A 23560-nucleotide genomic window follows, 5' to 3' on the forward strand; every position below is an offset into this window, starting at 1 on the left:
ATCCCCCTCTCTCCAGCCAGTGCTGGCTTGCTCCAAGGGCCCAGCATCACTGCAGTCAGGCACAGTCTGAATGAGTGAGATGAAGCCTATGCAAAGCTTCAGATTAAATTTAACAGGAAAGGGTACAAAAAAAGGTAACATACTTAACTCATCCTTTGTAAACAGCCATTCAGAGTCATTGGGTCAAGATGTATAGCTGACCTAACAGTCTGAACCACCTACATTGGCCGCTACCTTCAGTGGAAAAGGGGCATTAAATTATTAAAGAGCTTTAAAAAATTCACACCTTGAGTTTCATCTAGAGCAGTTAGAAAATATGGATGTTAGTTACTAAGCAAATGAAAATGTGTTGGGTTTTTAAAAATTTTTTTCTATTTTTTACCTTAGAGATCTGAAATTAGAGTGATGATCTACGACTCTGTAACTACTTTTGTAACTGTTTATATTGCTGGAACTGCATAAACTGCATTTATAGGCTGGAACTGATTTCTGGGCATGTTTCCTGTGAGATCTGATACTGGACAAACAAGTATAATAAAGCACGCAGTCTTCTGTTCTTCACTGTCACATTTTGCTGTGTGTGCCATTTTGGCTCATACATTACCTTTTATGTATGAGCTGTACTTTCAGTGCCCCTTCATTTTTATGAAACACAGCTGTCAAGGACTCCAGTAACAAAGAAATTCCAAAACACTCCCAGGCTTAGGCATTTTCCTGTCTACTACGCTGCTTGCAACATTAGAGTGGTATTGTATGAAACAAGGCTGCTTTAAGAGTATAGCTGCCACCATCCATTGACACAGAATGTTTTAAAACAAGAAAGTAGTAAGAGCCAGAGTTCGAGCATCGCAAGCCCAGTCCAGCTGGATAACATACAAACATCTTACAACTCAGCCTCATTAAAAGAGTTCAGGGAAAGGGCACTGCTGAAAATGAAGAACAAATGTCTTGATTTACAGATCTATGCAGCATTTGCTGCAGTATGTTAAACAATACCAGAAGTCATTTTTAATCCAGTCTTTTCCATGGAGATGCTCATAATGATACCCCATCTGCGCTGCTGAGGAGAAACCCAGGAAGGACACACACAACATCAGTCATTTGTGCTACCTTCTACTAAAAGCTCATATCAGTAAATGGTGGTGGCAGTGGTACACGCCTGTACAAAAGGTGTCTCTGGTTACTTAAGTGAAGACTGTCTGTTTTCATCCCTCCTTTCTGATCACTGAATACGTACAGCCAGGCAGTAGGCAGCCCAGGAGATGCACTCAACAGAATCTGAGGCACCCGAAGTACTGAATGCCACCAAGTTTCAGAGGGTCAAATCCATGCTTATAAACAGTTGAAAAGCAGCGACTACATTCATGTTGTCACTGTAAGGACATGCTGATACAAATCAGAGCATGGATGCTAGTTGTTGAATAAAGGCTTTTGTTGAGGTATGCACAGCCCTCTGTGAAAAAGCTCAGCACTATGGCAATTGCTTCTGAACTCTTTCTCTACCCTTTCCAAAGACACTTAAGCAAGTTTTCAGACTGGGCTTTTTTCCCTCTACTATTGCAAAATGCCCCCAAGCACTGCAGATCTCACTGAGGAGAAAGCAACCCACTGCCCCACTGTCTGCCACAGGGGGACTGGGTCAAAACAGCTGTGCTTGATTAAAAGGTGTGCTTATTATGGTTTGACTTTTGGGTGGTCCTGTGTAGAGCCAGAAGCTGGACTCAGTGATCCTTATGGGTCTCTTCCAACTCAGGATATTCTATCATTCTACAATTCTTTGCTGTGGAACTTAGGGAGAGAAGCAGCAATTCTTGCCACAGCCACTGCTGAGGGGTCTGAGAAGGCAGCACCGTGTGAAACGTGAGGTTTGGTTTCAAGTCCCTGCCTTGTCCAGCTCAGGGGGAAGAATACAAAAACTCTATCTGAACAAACGCTTTGGACTTTGGATCTCCTGCAGCCTAATCTGTCCTTCAGCAAGCATGTGCAAGGCAGCCTTCTCTCTTCCCACAGCCGTGGGGTCCCCTGGACAACACATGGATCCAGATGGAAAATTCTGTAAAAACAGATATTTTTCCACAGAGAGACAGTGCAATTAAACTTAATTTGAAGCAGAACAGCCATCTCTGCTCAGTACTCTGAGGGGAGGAAGAATAGGAGGAAATCTGCAAAACTGTACAGCAATTTCATACCTCTCAAGAGAGACCCCCCAGTCTTGCAAGTATGAAAACCAATGGCACCAGTCCAAATATCTTATTCTACCTTGATGCCAACTTGTTATCCAGTTTCTGACAGAGCACTTGAGATCTCATAAGCACACTTTTTCTCTTCCTCTCCCAACGCTTTGAAGATAGCAATCTCATTTTTACCTCCATAACAATTTCTCCAAGTTTGGGCACTGTATCGGTTAACTTTCTGCAGCTAAGCAGACAATCAGAATAAAACTCACAGGATTACAAGGATCATGTATCCATGGTGATTTTTAATAAGAAGTCTTATTCACAGTAGAATAGATAGAAGCAAGAAACAGAATCGGGCTTCATGGGTGATTTATTTTAATTCATCTCCTAGGAACTAGGATGTTACTGGCTTGACTTCTAGCCAAAAATGGTAAGCCTGGATCAAATTCTTGAGATTCAAACTCAGCTATATTCTACTCTCACAACGTAGAATTAAAAAAAAATAAAAAATAAAAAATAAAAAAATTGCCAATCCTCCTACCAGAAAAGGACAGGAATTTTGAAGCATATGTCAGGATGTCATGCGGAAAGGAGAACTAAACAGCTATAATTTTCATTTGTATCTGTATTCAGCGTACATTATCATTAAGTATTTGTATACATACATATAGACATATTTATATGTATATATACGTATACAGGTTCTGCTGAGTGTGAACATCCCTTGTCACAAAGCACCTTCTTGGACCAGTTACTTAATTCCCTCCTTTTCTTGCAGCTATGTTTTCTGAACATAGCAACACAAGAGCTTCATTGTTTCTGTTCCTTTTACTAAGTGAGTTAATCAAGCTTTTTAAAACTGCTTTCCATCACCATATCACCTGAGATCCATGTTAAACAAAGTGCTCATGCTTGCATCGTGTATGGGATTCTGCAACTAAGCTGCCCCAGCACTGGTGTGTCCTGAGCAGTGAAGCTGTTTGTGATGCTAGAGAGGCTACACTACGTTCCATTTCATTTCCTTTGTTTTCTACCTTAGTGTTTTACTCTGTGTCCTGACTCAGTCAAGGAGGAAGAAAACCTAAGAGAACGGCCACGCACAGAACTATGACAACAAAGTAGAATTTGATAGAAAGTCTTTGAGTATATGGAGAAAAGAGACCTGTTTGCCTTGAGACCGAGATCTCTGTAGGAGGGAAATGCCATGGTTAGAGCCTTGAAAAAGCTAAGACCAGAAAGGAAATTATGTTAAGACTTCTGAGAAAAGGTCTCTGACAAATGGCAAGTCAGGGGTGAAAGGTTTGCATTCCTTCTGCAATGTCGAATAGCTCTGTTCCCATAGCTACTGTATGTTGAGATGGATGATGTAGCTACAGCAACAGAGAGCCAACGTTCATGTTCACTGTAGAATTCCTAAGTTATTACTTCTTCTGTTACCTCCTTCCAAACTTCTAAAAGAGGGAAAAAAATCAGGCTGGCTTGTTCTTTGAATGAAATAAAACTATGCTTAAAGTATTAAAATGAACAGATAATGGAACAGATGACTGGAGATGGAGCTTGCTCCCCTGGCATAGATGTATTGCCCCATTCCGTGTCCTCCCTGTCCACACTGAGTGGGAGCCGTTACTGTTTTGCTAAAAAGCAAACTGTCACTGTGCTGCTCGTTGGGTGATGTTTGGCAGACTGCAGCTCCTCCAGGTCATGCTGGATTCAAGCGCAGTGCCTGTTCATGTGTAAGCCGATTCTCCCATCTGTTATACGCGCCTGTTTCTTGCCTCCTACCTCCCTCCATGTCTACCTCGCTGCTACTTTGAAGTAATGCCTCTACTCAGAAAATCTGCAAATTTTCATGGCAATTATTTGCCGCTGCTTAGCTGTGTGCTAGTTCCCTACATAATTAAAAGGGAAACATTGCATCAAGCACAGAAAGCGCTGTCTAGATCACAGAGCATTTTAATCTTCAGCATGTTGTTTGCCATGTAATTGCCAACTGGATAATGTTTGGCAACCCAAGGGCATGTTTTATTACATGTATATGCTGCTAAACAGAAGAGAGTTTAAAGTTTAACCCACTAGAATGATTTCTGTCTTAATGCCCCAATTCACGTCTCACCAAAAAAACAAAAGAAGTCTCACTCTGGGATTTATGCTGGCCCTCAGGAGCAACAGTCAGCACAAGCCTTGATTTCCTGAGTGCCCAGAACAGAACTATGCCCTGCCATTACAGAATCCAAACATGGAGATACCAACAGAAGTCAGTGCTCTGAGCTCTACTTCATTTATTTTTTTTTTCTCAGTGTCCTACTTAAAACTGCTCATTCTCAAAGCTACGTGGATTACTCAAATGGTCAGTCTTCACTTGAACTATAAAAGGATTAAGCAACACTTAAGGTTGTAAATTAATCTGGAACCGTTGATTAGAAAACCGGTGGGGTGCAGCTCTATGCTAAAAAGCCAACCCTAGAATATTCTGTATTAAAAAAAAAACAACCAACCCTAGTGCTCAGAAATATTCTCATAGGAGTCCAGAAGGCAGCTGCATCTCAGCGTAAATATTTAAAGTTTTAATAACAAGATGTTTATGCAAGCTCATAAATCCTTGTGTGGCATAACTACCCAACATTTATACTGACATTGCTAATTTTGGCTTGTGTGGACAGAAGGAAGGCTCAAGTAAATACTGCAGAGGACTGTTATTCCAGACCCTGTCTTCCTCTGCCTGTTCAGAATTTCTAAGGCTTGCACAGACGTTCAGTCAGTAGTGGTATTTTTTTCTTCCTGTCCAGGAGAGGCACAGCACAAGTAGCATGTATGGAGAGGTACTCCTGCAGCAAGTGTCATTAGTCAACAGTTTTCTACTAAAAATAAGTGGGAAAAAACCACAAGCACAGTCCAGGTTTCACTTTTTGTTTCAGAGAAGAATGTGACTACTCAGATAATGAAAAATGATCACTTTAGAGAGCAGTTTGTTTCTTTCCCATCCCCTCCTGTAACTGAAACATGTCTTTCCTGCTCCCCAGGACATAGCTATTGCAAGAGGAAAATTTCACAACACGGCACCAGGCAGAGCATGTGCACACACCACACACCAGCCAGGGAGAGCTGAAATGGTGCAGGAAATGAAACTACTGTAACTTCACAAGTTTTCACACACGTAGCTGAATATAGACACAAGCTAGCTGAAAAGTGGAAGCAAAGTAGAGTTGATATGGTTCATGCAATGCTGGGAGAGTGAGAAAAGCTCAGGTTGATATTTCATCTGTATTAAAATAACTAAGGCAAATTTGAAAATCACCTATTTTTTATCTAAAAAAAAAATTCAGCCTCAGCTCTGGACAATCTAACAAAATAACACTCTCATAAATCATCATTCAACTTGGGGTTGCACTGCCTCTGAAGTACGGCTGCAGAACATATTTAAACCTCTGAGATGATCTATCAGGTTGCACTGCCAGGGTCCTTCATATCCATATAAGATTGGTGAGGTATTGGCACAGGCTGCCCTGGGAGGTGGTGAAGTCACCGTCCCTGGAGGTGTTCAAGGAAAGGCTGGACATGGCACTGAGAGGCATGGTTTAGTGGGCATGGTGGTGAAGGGTTGATGGTTGAACTTGATCTTAGTTAGAGGTCTTCTCCAACCTTAATGATGCTATGATTCCATCATCTGCACATTTCAGGTGACTGCAGGCTCTGAATAATTGAAGAGCAAAACAGCAGACAGGCTGCAGACAAAAGCATGCACTGCTGCAATTTCAAACAGAACCAGAAAATGCTTCATAAAGGCTGCCCAGAAATGTTTGCCATAGCCCTACCAGTAGCAGTTCTGAGACCAGAAGAAAAAAGAGTACAAGATCATCAAAAACTGTACCATTAAACACGTGAGATTCCACCTGCATACCAGGACCACATTAAACAAGTTTGGTACAGGCCTAAGCAAGGAAAAATGCGAATTCAGAGGGAATGCTTCCAGCACCAAGCACAAATGGGTTCTCACATAGATTTTTGCATCAGTGCTGGTAGGAATGAATGAACCGGGAGAGCAGGAGTAGCTTTTCTTCAAGCTGTGGCTATGCAGTGAGACTGGCCACAAAGCATTACCAGAAACTGCCCCTCTACCTCATCTGCATTGAGTTTCCCCTATTTAACTGAAAAACACTTTGAAATGACTAGTCCCCATATGGTAGAAAACAAATCATGGCTCCAGAGAAACGTAGGCTTCCTCCTTGCATGCTGGCCATTGCAGCCAGATAAAGATACAGATTCCAAAGGAGCCCAATTATTTCAGTTGTATTGAGGAACTCTGTGAAAATGAAGTACAAAGCTGGAAAATGATTTGATGTGGGATTGCCCCAGGCATGTTAAGAGAAAGGAGTGTCATTATTATTTCTTCCTGAAAGAGAGATGGAAATCAGCTTGGCGAATTGGATTCTAGTGCCAGAAAAGTAGGCTGAAGGCTAACAATGGGGAATAGATCGTAAGCAATGAGTCCTCAAAACTCAGCATTTCCAAGATGACTGTTTTTGTGAAATATGAACTATATTAAAAAAAAAAAAGATATCCTCTAAATTCAAGGAACTTAAAATAAACAGTCACTATTGTATGCACACCAGTCCCGTGCATAATAAACCTTATCCAAGATTACATTCCCTCCATTCTTCATTAAACCTACTCCTTAAATTTTACACTGTGATCCCTGCCACAACTTGACGCAGACCTCCTCCCACCCACCTGAATGTTGCTTTCTGCTGCATTCAGCATAAGCAGTTCTGCTATAGTGATGCTATAGGTGTTCGTTTCAATAACGTTGACTTAGCACATCAATCGCAGAGAGAGCATGCAACACCTTCAGACAGAGCCAACCTTATGATTTCCATTCTGTATTTATTATAAGAAATGCATCAACTTGCTTTAAGCTCCCAAAGCCAAGAGAAAGAGAGCGTTTTGCTTTCAGTGACATCAGTGCCACAGCATTATGGAAGGAACATTCCAGAGCTTTTCAAGCAAGCAACTGTCATCTTCTGATAACTGTGTCAAAAATCATAGAATCATAGAATGGTCTGGATTGAAAAGGACCACAATGATCATCGAGTTTCAACCCCCTGCTATGTGCAGGGTCACCAACCACCAGACCAGGCTGCCCAGAGCCACATCCAGCCTGGCCTTGAATGCCTCCAGGAATGGAGTGTCCACAACCTCCTCGGCAACCTGTTCCAGTGTGTCACCACCCTCTGTGTGAAAAACTTCTTCCTAAATGATAGGTGATAGCAAAGATTCAGGTATAAAGAGCAGGTGACCTGCACCCATCCATTAAATTAGCACTCAGCAAGAGAATAGTCTAGTATTTTGGTAAGGAACCTGCAAACAAAAGGTGGAGCATGGAAGACCATGCCAGCAATATTTATCCCAGTAGGTGCTCAGTCGTTTAGAAGAAATTTGCAATTTTACGTAATTCAGCTTTCCTGTATGTTCAATAAAGAAAAGTAAAGTAACAAAGTACAGCAGTGATGTGGACAATATTTAATACTATTTTGAAGGAATCAGCCATGCCATAGTGACCAAGAAGACTTTATTTTGGTCTGGTTTTTTAATTCTTATGTTTGTGTGCACCAATAGAATAGAATAAAAAGTCCTTAAAGAGTCAAAAGGATCCAACTTGAAGCCGCTTACAGCAAGAGGTCTTAAGCAACTGTGGGGAAACTCGTTATTACTCAGCACTAACAGTGGTGAGGTGATTAGGAATGAGAAGGAAAATAGAAGTTCCCAGTGTGGATGAGGTCATTCATTTCTAAAGATGTCTTCTGAATGAGAAGATGCCAACATGATGATTAAAAATGTCCATTTGGGAGCAAAAAATATGTTAAGAAATGACACTGGGAGAAGTTAACAACAGATTTGCACATGGCCAGGAGGTGACACTTTCAACGGTTTCATCAGTATTTGGAAGGTAAAAGCCTAGAAGTGTCACACAGCAAAGCAGGATCAAGCAAATTCAACTCTCCCTGCAGGCCCATGAAACTTCATTTAGGGATGTACCTTCCATTTGACACACCTAAATTACTTACTTTCCAAAGTATGAAGTGTTGAGAAAATTTCTAAGAATTTAAATGTAAGAATTTGGCAGTTAAAATGTTAATGTTAAATGATGCCTACACCAAACGAGGTAATCTAGAGAAGTGAGATTTCTGCTTTGAGGTGTCCACTTGCAGGGGACCTAACAGTCTGGTTGGGGATGGGTGTGAACTGTCTCAAAGAATTTCTTAACCCATCAGAGAATTTCATCTAAATGCAAACGAAGAAGTGGCTAATGGTTAATGAACAAAAGGAGCTGCATGCTCAAGGATGTTTCAGCACTCAGTGCATGCCTACTGGGTTCCATTCATTCCTGTGTCCCTCAGTGGAAAAACTGATGCAATAAAACTTAGGCTATATAAGCAACAATTTAAAATAAACCCAAAGCAAGGAAAGACCAGTATATTTGGAGATACTACAAGCGCATAAAAGTACTGGAGCCAGCTGGCAGACTGTGGGACAGATAGCATGCCAGAACAAACTATCCTCTGCCCTGGCAGAAGGCTTTGGCATGCTTTGCTATGTCTGTTGGAGCTATATTTCCATGAGGGCTGGCAACACTGGCAGGGTCTCACCTGAGCTGTGCTCAGCCAATAACGAGCTCAGGGAGAGAGAAAAGAGCAGCTGAGGGTGATAGGGAGCAAGTGGTGAGGCAGGGAATGGGACTACCTGCGGCACAGGGTAGTGCAAGAAGTAGAGCTGGGATGGAAAATCGCTGCAAGAAAATTCCTGCATCCCAAAGACAAGGATTCAGGGGAAGAGTGAAGAAACTACCCAAGGGATGTGCTGGATAGCAGAGGTGTCTGTGCCAATAATTAACTAGAGAGAGCTCTGTATGTCTTAGTTGGAGCCCATTACTGCGATAAGGGGTAGGACAGTCAGTGCCAAACTACAAGGACAACGTCCTCTGAGCAGGAACACAGAAGTGCAGTGCCAGACAAGGAGATATCAGCCTACAGGGGACTAGGGGAGAAGATGTGCTGAGCTGAGAGCTCCTGGCTGGAAAATGATGTCTGCTACTTGATTTTAGTTTGGGGTTTAGGGAGTAAGGGGATGGGAGGAGGAAGATAAAAGGAGATTGTTCATGGCAGCACAACATTCCTGAATTCATACAGCAAGATTTCAGTCCTTGTTTCAGTCTCCATAACGAAGTAGATTAAGTGTCTGCACTGCATCCTGCTTCCTAGGGGGCTGACAAAGGCTGAATCAGAATTCAGGAGGGCTCAGAGACAGCTACATTGGGTCTGACACTGAACTCTGTTCAACAATTAAAGAATTCTCCAGTTTAAAAACAACCAAACAACACATGCACACGAAAATCCACAATATTCTCTCTACTAAATCTACCTCATCAGTGCTTTTCCTTTCTCATTACTTGAGCATTCTGTAATCAGAGCTAACAAATAATTGCCCATTATGTTGGTTCTGCCCCAAAGCAGCTGCCCAAGAAGGGCAGAGGTGAAACAGTCCCCAGTGCTACAAAAAATAGAACATACTGGAAGAGGTGAATGGATTAAATACAGGAGCAGGGTTCATCTGCTTTTCCATTCACTCCTGTATTTAACTCTATTACAGTTACTTTAAAGATGGAGATCTCGGTCACTGCTGCAGCGGGATATTTTTTGAAGTCATTCCAGAATGTTTTACTGTGCCTTTCTTTTTCCCACTCTAATGGGAAAGCCTAACAAACATACACATGCACGCACGCACGCACAAACACACACAAAAAAGCTTAAATTTTAAGAAAACATGACAATTATTTTATGTTCCCAAGGTCTTGGCAACAGGCGGATTTGGCAAGCAGCATCATGGCCAGGCAGCAGCTTTTCAGTTTATGGACACGAAGGCCAGTGACACAAGGCACATACACTCCATATCACAGCTGCATGCTACTGAATTTCCACAATGGGTCAGTGACTCAATTACATAAACAGTGAGAGTAAGAGATCAAATCATCCCCAACACAGGGGATCTATTAATAAAATAAAGTCATGCTGGGTAAGAAAAATCAAGAATTGGCTAAAGATGAGCTAAGAATATTCCCTGGCTAAAGGACAAATTTGGGTTTGGAGTTACTGGCTCCAGTAAATGTGGCTTAAATCAATCTTCAATATCTACTGCTTTTCGAAATATCATGCGTGGCACTGTACACATGATATATTTGAATTCCTATTATACAAGGAGAGATTGCAATGACTTACACAGTCTGTTTCTAACTCACACTTCTCATTTTACTTTGCTTCAAATAAATCCTCAGATTGTTTTAATCTCTATGGCATCTGAGGTATGATAACCATGCCCAAGTATGGTCAGCTAATTATCCTCAGCGGGCAATTACGAACACTGATGAGTTTGGCTTTCTCCATCACCACAGTAAGTCAAGGTTTTTAAATTAGGCTTTTAACATAGTTTGTTAAGCTATTCAACAAGAACGGTAGCACCAAATGCTTAATTTTTAAAAAATGTACAGAACTGAGCAGAATCTTCTTTTACATGTATTGGACCATGCTAACTCTTTATTATGAGGTATAAGGACATTCATTCACAATGAATAGGCTTCAAAATGCCATACAACCCAGACATATGATTGTTGTTGAACGCAAATAGTTATGAGCCACAGTTAAATCAAATTCCCCATTCAGACTCACATCACACTGCAGAGATAAGAAGCAGCAAGATGGGGGGGGGTTAGAGTACCCTCTGTAAGAATAGGCTGAATATCTCAATTGGCTGTTTTGTAAAGATTTATTGCTTGGCCTAGGCAATTTCTTTCATGATTCAGTGTTTCATTTGTTTTCTAAGAAATAAAATTTCACTTGCCAATATCAAACCATCTCAAAACATAATAACATGATACAGTTTTCCTGGAAGCGTGGTCAAGGAATTTCAAATTGCCACCACACGTTATCAGAGTGAGCCTTTAGTATTACCTGCAGGGCACCCTCTGAAGTCTTGAAGAGCTCCACAATTTTTGAAGCAACAGCTGGTTGAAAAACAAAGCATATGCTGATCTTTGCTTTATTGTTGATCTGCATGTTGTCCCTCGTTTGGCTACTTCATGCTGCTCTATGCAAGCAACTGGACTACCTGCCTGGAAACATAAATAGTCTAGACAGTGAGAACATGGCCTAATTTTTAGTTTTCTTTTAAAATGCCATGAGGAAATTATTTCTGAAGCAGCACAAGTTCCATGTACAGTTAAAGTGGAAACTAGAAACATTGTTCCAAGAGAGAAAAGGAAACGGTCTCAAAATACTTAATGAATTTTCCATGCATTCCTCCATCTGACGAGTTGCATTAATTTCACTGAACAAGGTGCATTACACCTTCTCACCTCCCCAGTCTGTACATATTTTAGACATGAAGAAATTAAACCCAAGTAGAAGTGAGAAAATGTTAGCCCATGAAAGCAGGCGTTTAAAGAGTCTTCTCAATCTGCTTGTAGCAGGGCTAGGTTTGGAGAAGTCCTCAATCAGCATGACTGAATTGACTTTCTTATTCATATTAATGTTTGTTGAGTTGGTGGGTTTTGTTTCTTTGTTTGTTTTTTCATTTTATTGATAATGCCTCCTAGGAGAAATATTTGTACAAAATTTGTACTTGTGAGCTAGGACAATGCACACAAGCCGGTTGTTGAGGCCAACGATACTCATGAAGCAATGCTTTAGTACTAGACTGTGAAAATTGCAGAGCAACTCAAATGAAGCCAGAATTTCAAGGGACCGCTCTTTACATCCCTCTAATTGGGTGGCCACATCAATCCTGGTTAGAGCAACTCAGTGATCCATTTGTTGTTTAGTGAGGCATGTGCTGGAAGAGTTCACTGGCATGCCTTCAAGGGTCACAGAGAAGACTCTTCTATTGAAATTAAAAATGCAGTTGTCTTTAGCAGCTTCTTAATAAACACGATTTCCATTTGACCCACATTAGAAGCTTGCTTTGTTGAGATTTAGAAAGAAATGTTTGTCCTTGCAAAAAAGCACAGGGGACTGTTAACATTCAGATTGGATTACTGTAGTGATTAGATATCAATAGCATCTGAGTTTCAGCTCAAAGTGAATATAGTTTCTTCCTCATCTCAAGAAGTTCTTCTCAAAGAGGTACCTTTCTTCTTCTCAGAGGCAGCAACCTTCATAGACACTAGAGCCCTCTGAGCCCTTTTAATGAAGGGGTTTTCAACCAAACCTGCATTAAGTGAGAAGCTGGGGCACTCCTACATCTCACTGGGTTTAGCTCTCTCACCAAGATGCTCGTGGCACTGCCTTGGGCCTCAAAACTTTGTGAGCCCCAACTTTGCCCCAAAATACTGCTTACAAACAAATGCTTCTGTCAACCTGTTCTCCTGATGGCCTTTGGCATTCATTCCAGGGATGATATGCTGAGCCTTGTACTTGGCATATAAGTTACATCACATTTTTTACAAGCTTAAGTTCCTTTGTTCAATGTGAGTTTGTTTTACGGATGTAAAACTAGTAGAAAATGGAGGTCAGAGCCCTGTTCCCTGTAACAGAGGAAACATTGTTTTGCTATAAACGGAGTTTATACTGCCTGTTGGTGCTGAGGGGCTGACATCAGGCCTGTTCACATTTGCATGATAGATTCACTCCCTGTAATGTCACTTATTTGTAGGAGCGTGCAAAAGCAAATTAGGGGGATCTCCACGGTTGCTGTCATCTCTCCTGTTTCCATGTTGCAATTGTATCTATTCAATTACCTACAGCCAAAGGTAAGAGGAACTGTTAGATTTTACAAGCATTTCTGAAGAGTCATATGCACAAAACCTAAGCTTTATAATGAAACTCATATATTTAATACTGCTTTCTAAAATGTTGTCTTTATTAAATCTAATTCAATTTAAAAAATGGAAGAAGGATACTTAATACTCCAGGCAATGCAACATTGGAATTAGTACTGAGATAGCTAGTTGCAAAGCAGAATTAGGGGGCACAAAGCAGGCTATTGCGTTGGTGCCCACATTAGAGGAAGTAGCCTGGTAAAATGCATGTGAAATTCTACAAGGGGCTGTTAAACATTCTCAGAAGGATAAAATTAGCTCGCACAGAGCTTCCACATGAACACAGCTGTGGTTCTGCCAGAAACTCTGCAACTTGTAAAACTACCAAACATGCTACATGCATATCCCCACGTTTATGGCTGCTGCTGCATAAGCCAACAGAAAGGTGTTGGTCCAGAGCTGTAGATCTGATGGACTAGGACAGGTCCAACAGTTCTCCATTTCAGGATAAAACTGGGAAAGAAATGCACTTGCAGTTAGTTTCTCAAAAATCCCATCAATAATCCTGTCATATTGCCTCAGAACATGGCGGAAAACAATTCTTGAGGAATTTTAGCAAGCAGGAATTACCTGACAGAATACTGTATGAAAAGTTAATATAGTAGCTAGGCTCTCCTCGTAAAACAGAGATTTACACAAGAGCAGCGCGCTTCCCTCACGGCCCTGACAAACAGTCTCGTGTTTGGCCAACAGAGCTGACTCGCCTCCGCCCATTAAGTGTTACAGCTCTCCTGCAGCCAAATGGCTGACACGGCAGACATCACTCCAAAAATGTGCACAAACTGAAGCTCAGTTTTATGGCCATCACTGAAGTGAGCTAAGTGAGAAAACTACACGCATTCATAAATTATGCTGAGCAAGCCATCTTCAGGATACGACATTTCATAAACAGTGCTAAGTTCCCATTTACAATGTCAAGGGTTTCCTGCCCCAGCACCAGTGTAGCAATTTGCTATGTGCAGCACAGTTCAATTTCTGCCTTGCTGCTCTAATTCTATCGAGGAGTGTAATCTGTAGTCTCAGTGACCTGGTTTGTAGTGGGCATCAGAAACTACAGATGAAACGGTTGAACTAAATAACCCTCTATCTTGTGAAGCAAGCTATAAGTGGATCCTTTGAAGGGATTATAAATATGTATAAAGTATTAATTTTTTAGTCCCCTTGATTAAAACTGGTGGAAATCCCCCTAACTCCCCCTCGTCAGCGTTAAACAAGCATTAAGAAACACTTGAAAGTACGAACCCAAGTTGTCAGCCTGATGTGATGGTTTTATCATTACAACCTACTCACTACTTTTAATACATGAATCAAAAGACAACATTAAAGCAAGAATTTAGTGAGCCTCCTGTAGCTCTCCTACAGTGCCAGGATCGCAATATACCTCCAGAGGTTTGGCTCCTGCCCAAGTCCAGAAGTGTCAGGTGTTCTCAGGCATTTATTATTCTCACCACTACCACACTACTCACACCTGAGTTTTACACATTAGTTTCAACTCAAATGTAAACAAAAGAATTGCCATATAAACTGTAAGGGTTAGTGCTTGCTTTGCCTGAATCAAAATAACTTTAAACAAACAAACAAACAAATAAATAAATTAAAGCTTAAGACTTGAGTTGGTCCTACTTTATACAAAACATAAACTGATGTGTAAGATGTAGATGGTCACTGCAGACCAGAGTTAACTCACTTCTGAACTGCACTGTCAGCTTAGACATACAATGATCATTGGCCAGATTGAGACCTCTGGCAATGCAGAAATTCACTCATTGGAATTTAAACCAAAAAGGCATTTTACTGGAAAATTTCACAATTGCTTTTAATTTGCAGAAGTTTATGCAATTTTTAAGACTCATTATTTGATGTTTCCATGCTCTATTCATAAGAGGGATACGCTTAAAAATGTGGGTTTAGATGAGAAACATGCTTGGTGGAACGTTATTAAAAATGATTAAAACTTTGGGATGAACACGCAGTTAGGTGATACAACCAAGCCAAATCAAACAGCTTGCTGCTTCCAGCGGGACGGGCCGGCTGCCCACTCACTTCCCTTGCAGCTGGCCGGGCTCTTGGCTGAGCCCTGGCCGAGGTGATCCCGCTCAACCAGCTGGGAGCAAAGGAACCCAGCCAGAAACAGCAAACAGTGAGTGGAGGAGCACGCAGCACGACACCCAGAGGAGCTGCTGGAAGCATCTAACAGCACAGATGGAATTAGATCTCGTTTAAGTAAAAAATCTCGCAGCTTGAAACGTATATTTCAAATTTCCACCCTATGAGTTTTGTCCCAGTATAAAGTAGTGGGACCAGCTCCTTGGTTAAGATGAGTGCCAGGCACTCAATTGGCACCTGGGGACTTGAACATCTTCCTCGAAACTCCTACAAATCAAACACTGCAAAATAACAGAAAGGCTGCATATTTATGAATTCAAACAAAGACACTGGCTTAGCACTACAGCTACATAGCAAAAAGCACTCCAGTCCCCCAAAAGATCAGCATTTGAGACATTTTTTTATGATCTTTTGCAGTTGGACAGGCAAAAAATAGTCACAGGTTTAAGCCCTCTGCTTATAGAGAACCACTTCGTCTATAAGCATGGATATTTCACCTCTTTTCTCTATCCGCTTCAGGCTGAACCTCAGCATTCAACATCTCAGACCACAGATGTTCTCCTGCCAATCAGTAGTTTATAGAGCATGGAGCAGCCAGTTTCATCAGCAGAGGCTCAGACTGACCCAACCAAGACTGGACAACAGTCTGCTGAGTGTGCTGCTCACTGGCTGCATGAAGACAAGTCTGAACAACCAGCTGGAATCAGTAACAAAAATTTGAACCTTGGCTGTCTACGTGGGTTACATATATGTTAAACGATTAACTAGCCCAAAGTGGGTAAGTCTGACCTTTGTATCAGTTAGATATATATGATTATTCCTACAGAAGCTGAGCTGTAAGAATTTAAAAATTTTCCAGCAGAAAACATTTCACTGGAAGACTCCCAGCCAGTTCCATTATCCTGTTCAAATCTCAGATTTTTTAATTAAAATCTCTTAAAAAAAAAAAAATCAAAGCCATTCTTCACTTGGCAAGGAAGTGCTGATAGGATTTAATTTAAACCTTCCTCCTATCAGTATTACACTTCTCATTTGGTGAAAAAAATGCATAGGATGTGGCGCTTCATGGGAATCTACAAAATCTACTAAAATATATCCAAATTTCAAGTAGTTCACACTACTTCTTTTGCAACAAGTTTTTCTACTGCAGCACATCCTCAAGGTGTGTTACCAACAGGCACGAGATATGTGCCTTTCTTTGATTAACATTCATTTGTCCATTGGATTTCTATGCTACTGCAAACTTTAGGTCATAAACCTCAAACCTCTATGAACTGAGGGTAGTACATTACAGTAGAAAATTCTGTTGTGGTAGATAGTAGTCTCAAAAGAAAACTCCAGTCCTGGAATACAAACATGAGTGTTGATTTTTAAGTTCATGTTTATTTTCACTGGCCTGTCTCTTAAGTAGAAGAGGTTTTCATAGAAGTGCACTAATTAAGCCAGCCATATCTGCTTTATACATGTCAGATATTTCTCTATAACAAACCAGTCCAGCTCTGGAGTTTAAACACTGGCATACACATAGTACTTGAAGATAAAAAAAAAAAAAAAAAAAAAAAAAAAAACCTATTTTCTAGAGCATATTCCCTGAATTAGGTTCCAATATGGTCATTTTTAGTGCTTCACCTTGCTTACTGACTGCTTGTACTGAAGAGCAGTTTTACTCACAGCAGGCTCATCCCTGAGCTACAGCAAACTCCAGAACAGTATGCTGCCTCCAACCCAACTTGAGCAGCAGAACCCCATGACCATCCTAGCCCACTGTTCTCATCCAGCAGCTCCTGCACAGAGCTCTGCTGCAGAAAAGCAAGAGAGCACTTCCCACCACAGAATAGAATGTGCTCCTCTACCAACCCTGTACCAACCCCTGACATAGCAGGATGGCCTGCTATGGACATCTAGTCCATTCTCCCTTCCCTCATGCTGTCTTTACTAGGCTGGTTTCTCATGTAGAGAAAAAAAAAAAAAACTGTCTGCTCAGCCCTTTGTGCCAATTTATATGAGCTTATTAATATTAGTGAGACCTAGTAGCAGGGATTTTGGCTCTGGCTAAAAGAATCTTAACCTAAGGCTTTCTTTTTCTTTTCTATTCTGAGCTATCTACCCAACATGAAAATTGTACTTCTGCAGATGAAGAAGATAATTCTTCTTCCTCTTCAGGTAGTATGAAACTTGTCTTCAACATCAATACTATTCTTAGAGGAACTCAGGAAGAAAGGCAGATGACAAAATGCTTTGATTTAATGTTTTGGGAAATGCTTGTGTATTATTATCGCAGACATGAGCGTTGCTGTGTCCTATGAAAGCATCAGTCCCAACCAGTGCTAGCCACCCAAACCATCCCAATTAACTTGCAATTCCAGCAGCTCACAGATCCAACTTTATTAGCAGAACTCAATCACAATCAAAGGATGGGCTTCATAATCAACAAGGCAAGTACAAGAAGTGGAATCAAGTCCTCAGCTCCAGCTCTGCTCCCAGACTTGCCTCTCTCCATGAGACATTCATCTCGGAGATGCCAGCACACTGTTGTGAGTGGCTCAAAATCCATACCGAGCTGAGCAGTCTGGCAATTAGCAGAGGACCAAAGGTGAGCATTTCCTCATCTCTAGTAACACCAAGATATGGGCAAAAAGCCAAGAGTCTGATTCATCAGACAGAAGCATACACACAAATCCTGCAGTTGCTTCTAAAGAGCGCACCACTATTTTAAGTAAGCACATAGGGGAACTAAACAAATCTCAGGTTGCCCTCAGATACAAAAGGCAGACTCATTTCAAACTCAGTCCCAAATAGCTGCAGAATGGGCAGCCCCTGTATTGATCCAGGAACTTCAGCTGCAGCTGCCCACCTGCACACCAAATAGAATGCAGAGGTGTTTGTTCAGCTAAACGTTATGTCTATTCAAAACCATTTATGTATACACATCAAGGATTTCTTTAGCAGTGAGCCTAATTTATATCAGGCTTAACCTTCAAAGCTATTGTTATTATGCTATTAAGTTTGAGCAGCCATGTGGTGAAAGTGTGTGTATAGCCTTTGTTACGCAGCTAGATCCTCCACTCATCTGTGGAACAACCCCACAAACATTTCTGCAGCCAATAGATTAAGTAACAAAGGATGTACTAGTGTAATACCAGTCTGCATTGCAGCCGTTCTCAACTGCAGTTACATTTCATTCTGGGCTTGCACAGCAGAAGTTTTAAGTGTACCCACATGACTACATATCATCGTCTTGAAATAAAATTTAGGAACTGAAAAGCCTTGGAAACTTCTGTAAGCTTTACTCCCATTCTTTTACCCCAGCCCCAATTTGAAGAGTGGCCTCAAATGTACAGCACATTTCAGGCATTCTGTCAGAAGTTCTCAACAGAGATCTGTCTAACAGCCTGTTCTGTCCAGAGTCAATAAATTAAATCTCTTTGTACCAGCTTTAGAAAAGCTCTACTTGTGCATGTCATATTAGCAGTTTATCTTTTGATCTCTATGATTCTATGATTTTAAGAGAGCTCAGACCCACTGCTAATAAATTGGTACATTTGGGAATGACCTTTCAACGGAACTAATTTCCCTGCACTCCAGCACAAGCTCACTCCAAAGATCCCTGGTGTGCCTCATCCCACTAACTGTAGTGCTGGCAGGGACCTCAAAAGCAGTGTGAACAATCCCCTTTCTTACCCCAAGGCACAGTGAGTTACACTGCAGTGATGTCTTGCTGATGATACTTACCTGGTCTTAGAATAATTATCCTCTTCTTTACATTGCTCAAAACCAAACTGTTCATTTTTCCTTTCACAGATTCCACTGATCATTCACGTTGTTTATGCGGGCACCCATATGAATAGTGTCTCTATTTTATCTTGCACATGACCCATGCAAGTAATACGTTTAAATGTCCAGTGCATAGTACATGAAAGGAAACTCTTAACTGTCCATTTTAGGAAAGGGACAAATCAATTTATTCTTACTTTAGTGGCAAACATGTAGCACAAAATGAAGTATTCTTGCCCATCACTGGTTGAGAATATCTTCTTTATGGTTATTCTGACCATGTGGCTACAGAGCAGTCTTTCTTAGAAATGTTTCCACAGAAAATTATTTTTACAATGATTTATTAATTTCACATTATTTTTATCATTTTTATATAGGTTACTGACCATCTTCCATCTGTTACAGAGCAAAGGACAAATGTTTTCCACACACAGCCTGAAGTCATGTTTATCTGTTCGAACATTGGTAGCCCCATTTCTTACATACAGCACAATCACTTCCCAGTCCTCTGTGGTAGGACAGACAGATTCTTCCTTGTCTTCATGAGAGATTTGAAGATGACTGGAAGCTACAAGGTGTGCTCTTAAGGTAAAAACTTATTCCCCCATATTAATTAAGATAAGCTCCCTCTATTTTTTCATTCAGATGAAGGGCAACCAGGAGGTATTCCCAGCTGTGGAAAGAGTCTCTTAGGAACTGCGGGCAGATTTAACCATGAATAGCTAAATGTTCAGAGAGACACAGTTATATTTAACTGTCTCCCTAGCTAATTAGATCGGGGAAGCACAATCATATCACTAGATTAATTAAGATGAAACAGGGCATTTGTAATAATTAAGTTAGGTATTTGGTCTCCTTTCCAGTGTAGGGAGACAATGTTCATCGTGAGTGCAGCAGCCGATGGCCGGTACTTCAGATCACGTGTGCCCCAAAGACACAGACCGACCAAAGCCACTATCTTTGCAAGACAGCACAGAAAACTTCAATGGACAGCCTCATTTCATGTTTTTGCTTTAAGAAGGCAACTCAGTTGGCCAGAGATCTTTCTTCCCTAGGGGAATCCCTGAGATTACTCACAGGAGAGGTTTCTGGACAAGCAAGTCGGAACAGGCAAGAGGTGCTACAGTTCAGGAGCAGAACCACCATAATTCCATGAGGGGCCTAATGTGGTCCTGCAACCAGGTCCTAGAGGCATTGGAAAGGCACTTCAGGACCAGGAATTCCTGCAGAAATTTGCTATGACTCAAAAAAAAAAAAAAAAAAAAAAAAACCACAACCAAACCAACCCAAAAAAAGCAGTGTTCTTGAAATCAAAGCTATACTTTAGAAAAAAAGGTGTATATATTTGCCATCATTAATTCATTTGTCCTGAACGTGATACTCATCTTGATGGCATTCATAATGAATTTGCATGGCAATTGTGTTGTTGTCTCTATTATTTATAGATGTGACACTTTATCTAGGCACAATGAAAATCTGCAGCAATGAGGAGTGGATCCAAAGAAAGGTATCTCTGTGGAAGAAACTCAGGCCAGCTACTGACCTCCATGCAGTATGTTGCCCAGCAAAGCCACAACTTGACAGATGAGCTTTGTCTATTATGAAAGCAAATATTTCCCCTGAATATGTGTTTTGGAAGACTGTGCAACTCATTGATGTAGCTTAATTGCGATCTTGCAGCAATTTGTGTAATGTCCTACAGGAATCAAACAAGTCTCGTTCCTCTGCAAAACAAGACAGGCAAGGCAAGCTAGCAGATTTTTTTTTTTAATTTAGTCTTGAGCCCATTTTGCTTAAAAATGAGGTATCAAGTAAAAAGGAAAAAAAAAATCTAATTCCCTTCCAGTCAGCAGAAGAAACCACATGAATATGTTTTTCAAGTGATAAAAAGTTAAAAGGGTTGAATGCTTTGGGCTGGAAGAGCTCCAAGATGTCTATATTCCATAAGATTTGCATAAAATGCCATTTAAGATCAAGTTCTCATGTTGATATGATCTCATTCTAGTGGAAATCTAGATTAAGGAGCCATATCCATGCAAAAAGTTGGGGTCTGGTAACATTATGGGTTTAAGAGTTTAAAATTAAAGTTTGGCAATAACTCATTCTGTACACATATTCCTGTTTATGGCAGAGAATGAGATTATGTTTAATCTTATGGCATAGGTCTTACTGCATTCTGTACACCTGCTAATGCACAAGTTCCATGTTAGCGTGTGATTAACAAGATGCTCTGCGAAACACGTTGTGTTAGTTCACAGCTGGAAATAGAAACTTCTAGAGAGGATAGTCAAAGGAAACACCAACACAACCATTGTGATGATTAACTGAAATTAAAAAAAAAATGTTATCTACCCCAAGAAGACAAGGAACAACAAAGACAGAGTTTGCTAAAAAAAAAATATGAATGAGACATAGACATTTGAAGAGATTTGATTTTTTTTCTTTACTGCAACACGTTTAGAAAGACATGGTATGCACAGAGATACATAAGGGATAATGCAGTGTTTCTATAGGAAAATATATGGAGTGGCTTCTTTAACCAGAAGCAAGTGTGCAAAAAAGCTTCATATTTGAAGTAGAAAGGAAATAAAGGCTGCTGAGATAAATATTTCTGTTCTCAGACTGTACATTTGCTGCCATTGTTTCAAAGCAAACTCCTGGATATGCTTTTTTCTTAATCACAAATCTATCAGAACAGGACTGGTGAGATGTTTCATTCCTTCCTTTTCCCCTCTTACCTCTGTGCTTTAGATTGTGAGGGGCTCGCATAGTTGATGGCTGTGAGAGGGCACACAAAGCCACTTCATCTCCCTCAATACTATCTTCCATGTACCAACTCCTTAGCAGAACGGAGGTGGCAAGTATATAATGTCACAATGTTTAGCCTGTTTTGAGCAAGGGGGAACCATTATATTTGTCATTTGTTGACTCGATATGTTTGCTTTTCTCCTTACCGCCTTGGTAACAGCATTGTTTCAAGAGATGTTTACAGGAACAAATACCTGTAGGTGATTTGCAATGTAGTTTGAACCCTTAGTAACAGGAGCTACCTCAGAACTGAAGACACTTCCAAGACATTATGGCTCTGTGGGTTGCCAATACACTGCACTGTTTGGCCAGGAATGAGAGACCTTGAGGAGTGCCACACTTTTGTTGCCATCGCTGTCAATAGTTTGTTCATGAATCCACCTTTAGCTGCCTTGTTCAGAGAAGAGGATGAGAGTTGAACTTCCAGCAGTCTATTAATTATTCTTGTGCTTACAGAAAAACTACTATAACGTTCATTTTCTTGAGCATTGTTGTAGATTTTAATGCTACACACACCAGAAAAGAGTATATGCATGTGAGCTATGGTATTTAAGTGAGTAGGGCAGCACTGACTTAGTTTGGTTCTGAAAGTCTCATTCACAAAGGCAACGTCATCAGTTCAAGGCAACTGGAGGTAAACCTTGGGCCACTATGCAGAAAGCTGAATGCTCTTCTAAATATCACCTAGGGAGGTGGGCAAGGTGGGCACAGAGGATAACACTAAAATGGTTGTTTTAGCAATTATAAACCTGACGGAATATCAAATATCCACAAGCAGCTTAAAAAGAGTTCTGCTGGTGCATCTGAACTGTAGAATGGTTTTCTTCAAGATGAATACCCCTGAGGGCAGGAAAGGAGAAAGGCACAGTGCAGGAACAGAAAACGGGTAAGTCCTTCTTACCAAAATCTGTATCATGAATGGCATCAGATTCAACAGAAAACACTGTCTGCCAAGGAAACTCCTTCACACACTCCTTGACCTCTTATGTCCTATAGACACCAGTAAACTACTGGCTATGAATGTTGAAGTTATGCAGAGTATATACCAGATGCATCAGATAAGGGAAAAGTTACCACATTTGCTTTGGCCCACTAATTTATGCACGTGAAGTAGAGGCTCAGAGATTATCCCAAGCACTCAGGTACAATGCGGTGGCCTCACTGACTATATGTGCTCCTGGCGAAAGCTTCAAGTGAAACAAAGCTATGAACCTCGCTGTGTTCTACTCCCACTCAAGCAAAGGATGGAATGGAAGAAGCTGGGAAGTCTGGCCAGATTTTCATTTTTAGTCTTTGGGAACCTGTTGTCTCCCTGCCTTCATAGGGCTCTTAGATCTAGAAAGGAAAGCAAAAGTCAGCAAGCAGCTCGCTTGCACACCCCTCAGTGACATCAGCTGCTCCCAGTGGGCCACACACTCAGTGGTGCACAGCATGCACACCAGGCTGAATGGTGCTGCTGGAAAAACAGCTCCACTCTCTTGGCCTATCTGCTGGAGAAACCTGTTGTTTAGAGCAGCTAGCACATCTTCCCTATTTCTCTTTGCTGTGAAGGCAAGATACCCAGAAAAGCTGCTTTCGCCATCCCAGAGCTCACTGAATTTGCTTCCTCCCACCAGCTCAGTGCAATCAGTATCAGCAGTCAGTCATGCACTTACCAGTGCTGGCTGAAGTACAAGCAACAGGAAACTGCATACTGGTGGTGAATGCCATCATCATCTGAGCACCATGTCTAGCAGTGACAGGTTTCACCCTCCCCATTTGCAGACTCCTAGTTTTGTACCACCTTCAGCCTGCTTTTTCACTTGTTTTGGTTTTCTCCCAGGATGACATG

The 23560-nt window shown here is 41.1% G+C and overlaps 1 protein-coding gene across 5 annotated transcripts in view; it reads right to left on the minus strand.

Annotated features, from left to right (window-relative positions):
• The window catches only part of BASP1 (brain abundant membrane attached signal protein 1), a 50514-nt gene that overhangs the window by 19306 nt on the left and 7648 nt on the right, over nucleotides 1-23560 (minus strand). Inside the window, exon 1 of one of the 5 annotated variants that reach the window (XM_025146989.3) lies at nucleotides 23385-23529. The exons of 3 other annotated variants lie outside the window; for them this stretch is intronic. The gene's annotated coding sequence lies outside the window, so the exon portion shown is untranslated. Of the gene's footprint in view, nucleotides 1-21659; nucleotides 23530-23560 lie in introns of those variants that run through there. One more of the 5 variants, XM_046917030.1, reaches the window with a different exon arrangement.

This window comes from Gallus gallus, chromosome 2 (assembly GCF_016699485.2).
Source record: "Gallus gallus isolate bGalGal1 chromosome 2, bGalGal1.mat.broiler.GRCg7b, whole genome shotgun sequence".
Lineage (NCBI taxonomy): Eukaryota > Metazoa > Chordata > Aves > Galliformes > Phasianidae > Gallus > Gallus gallus.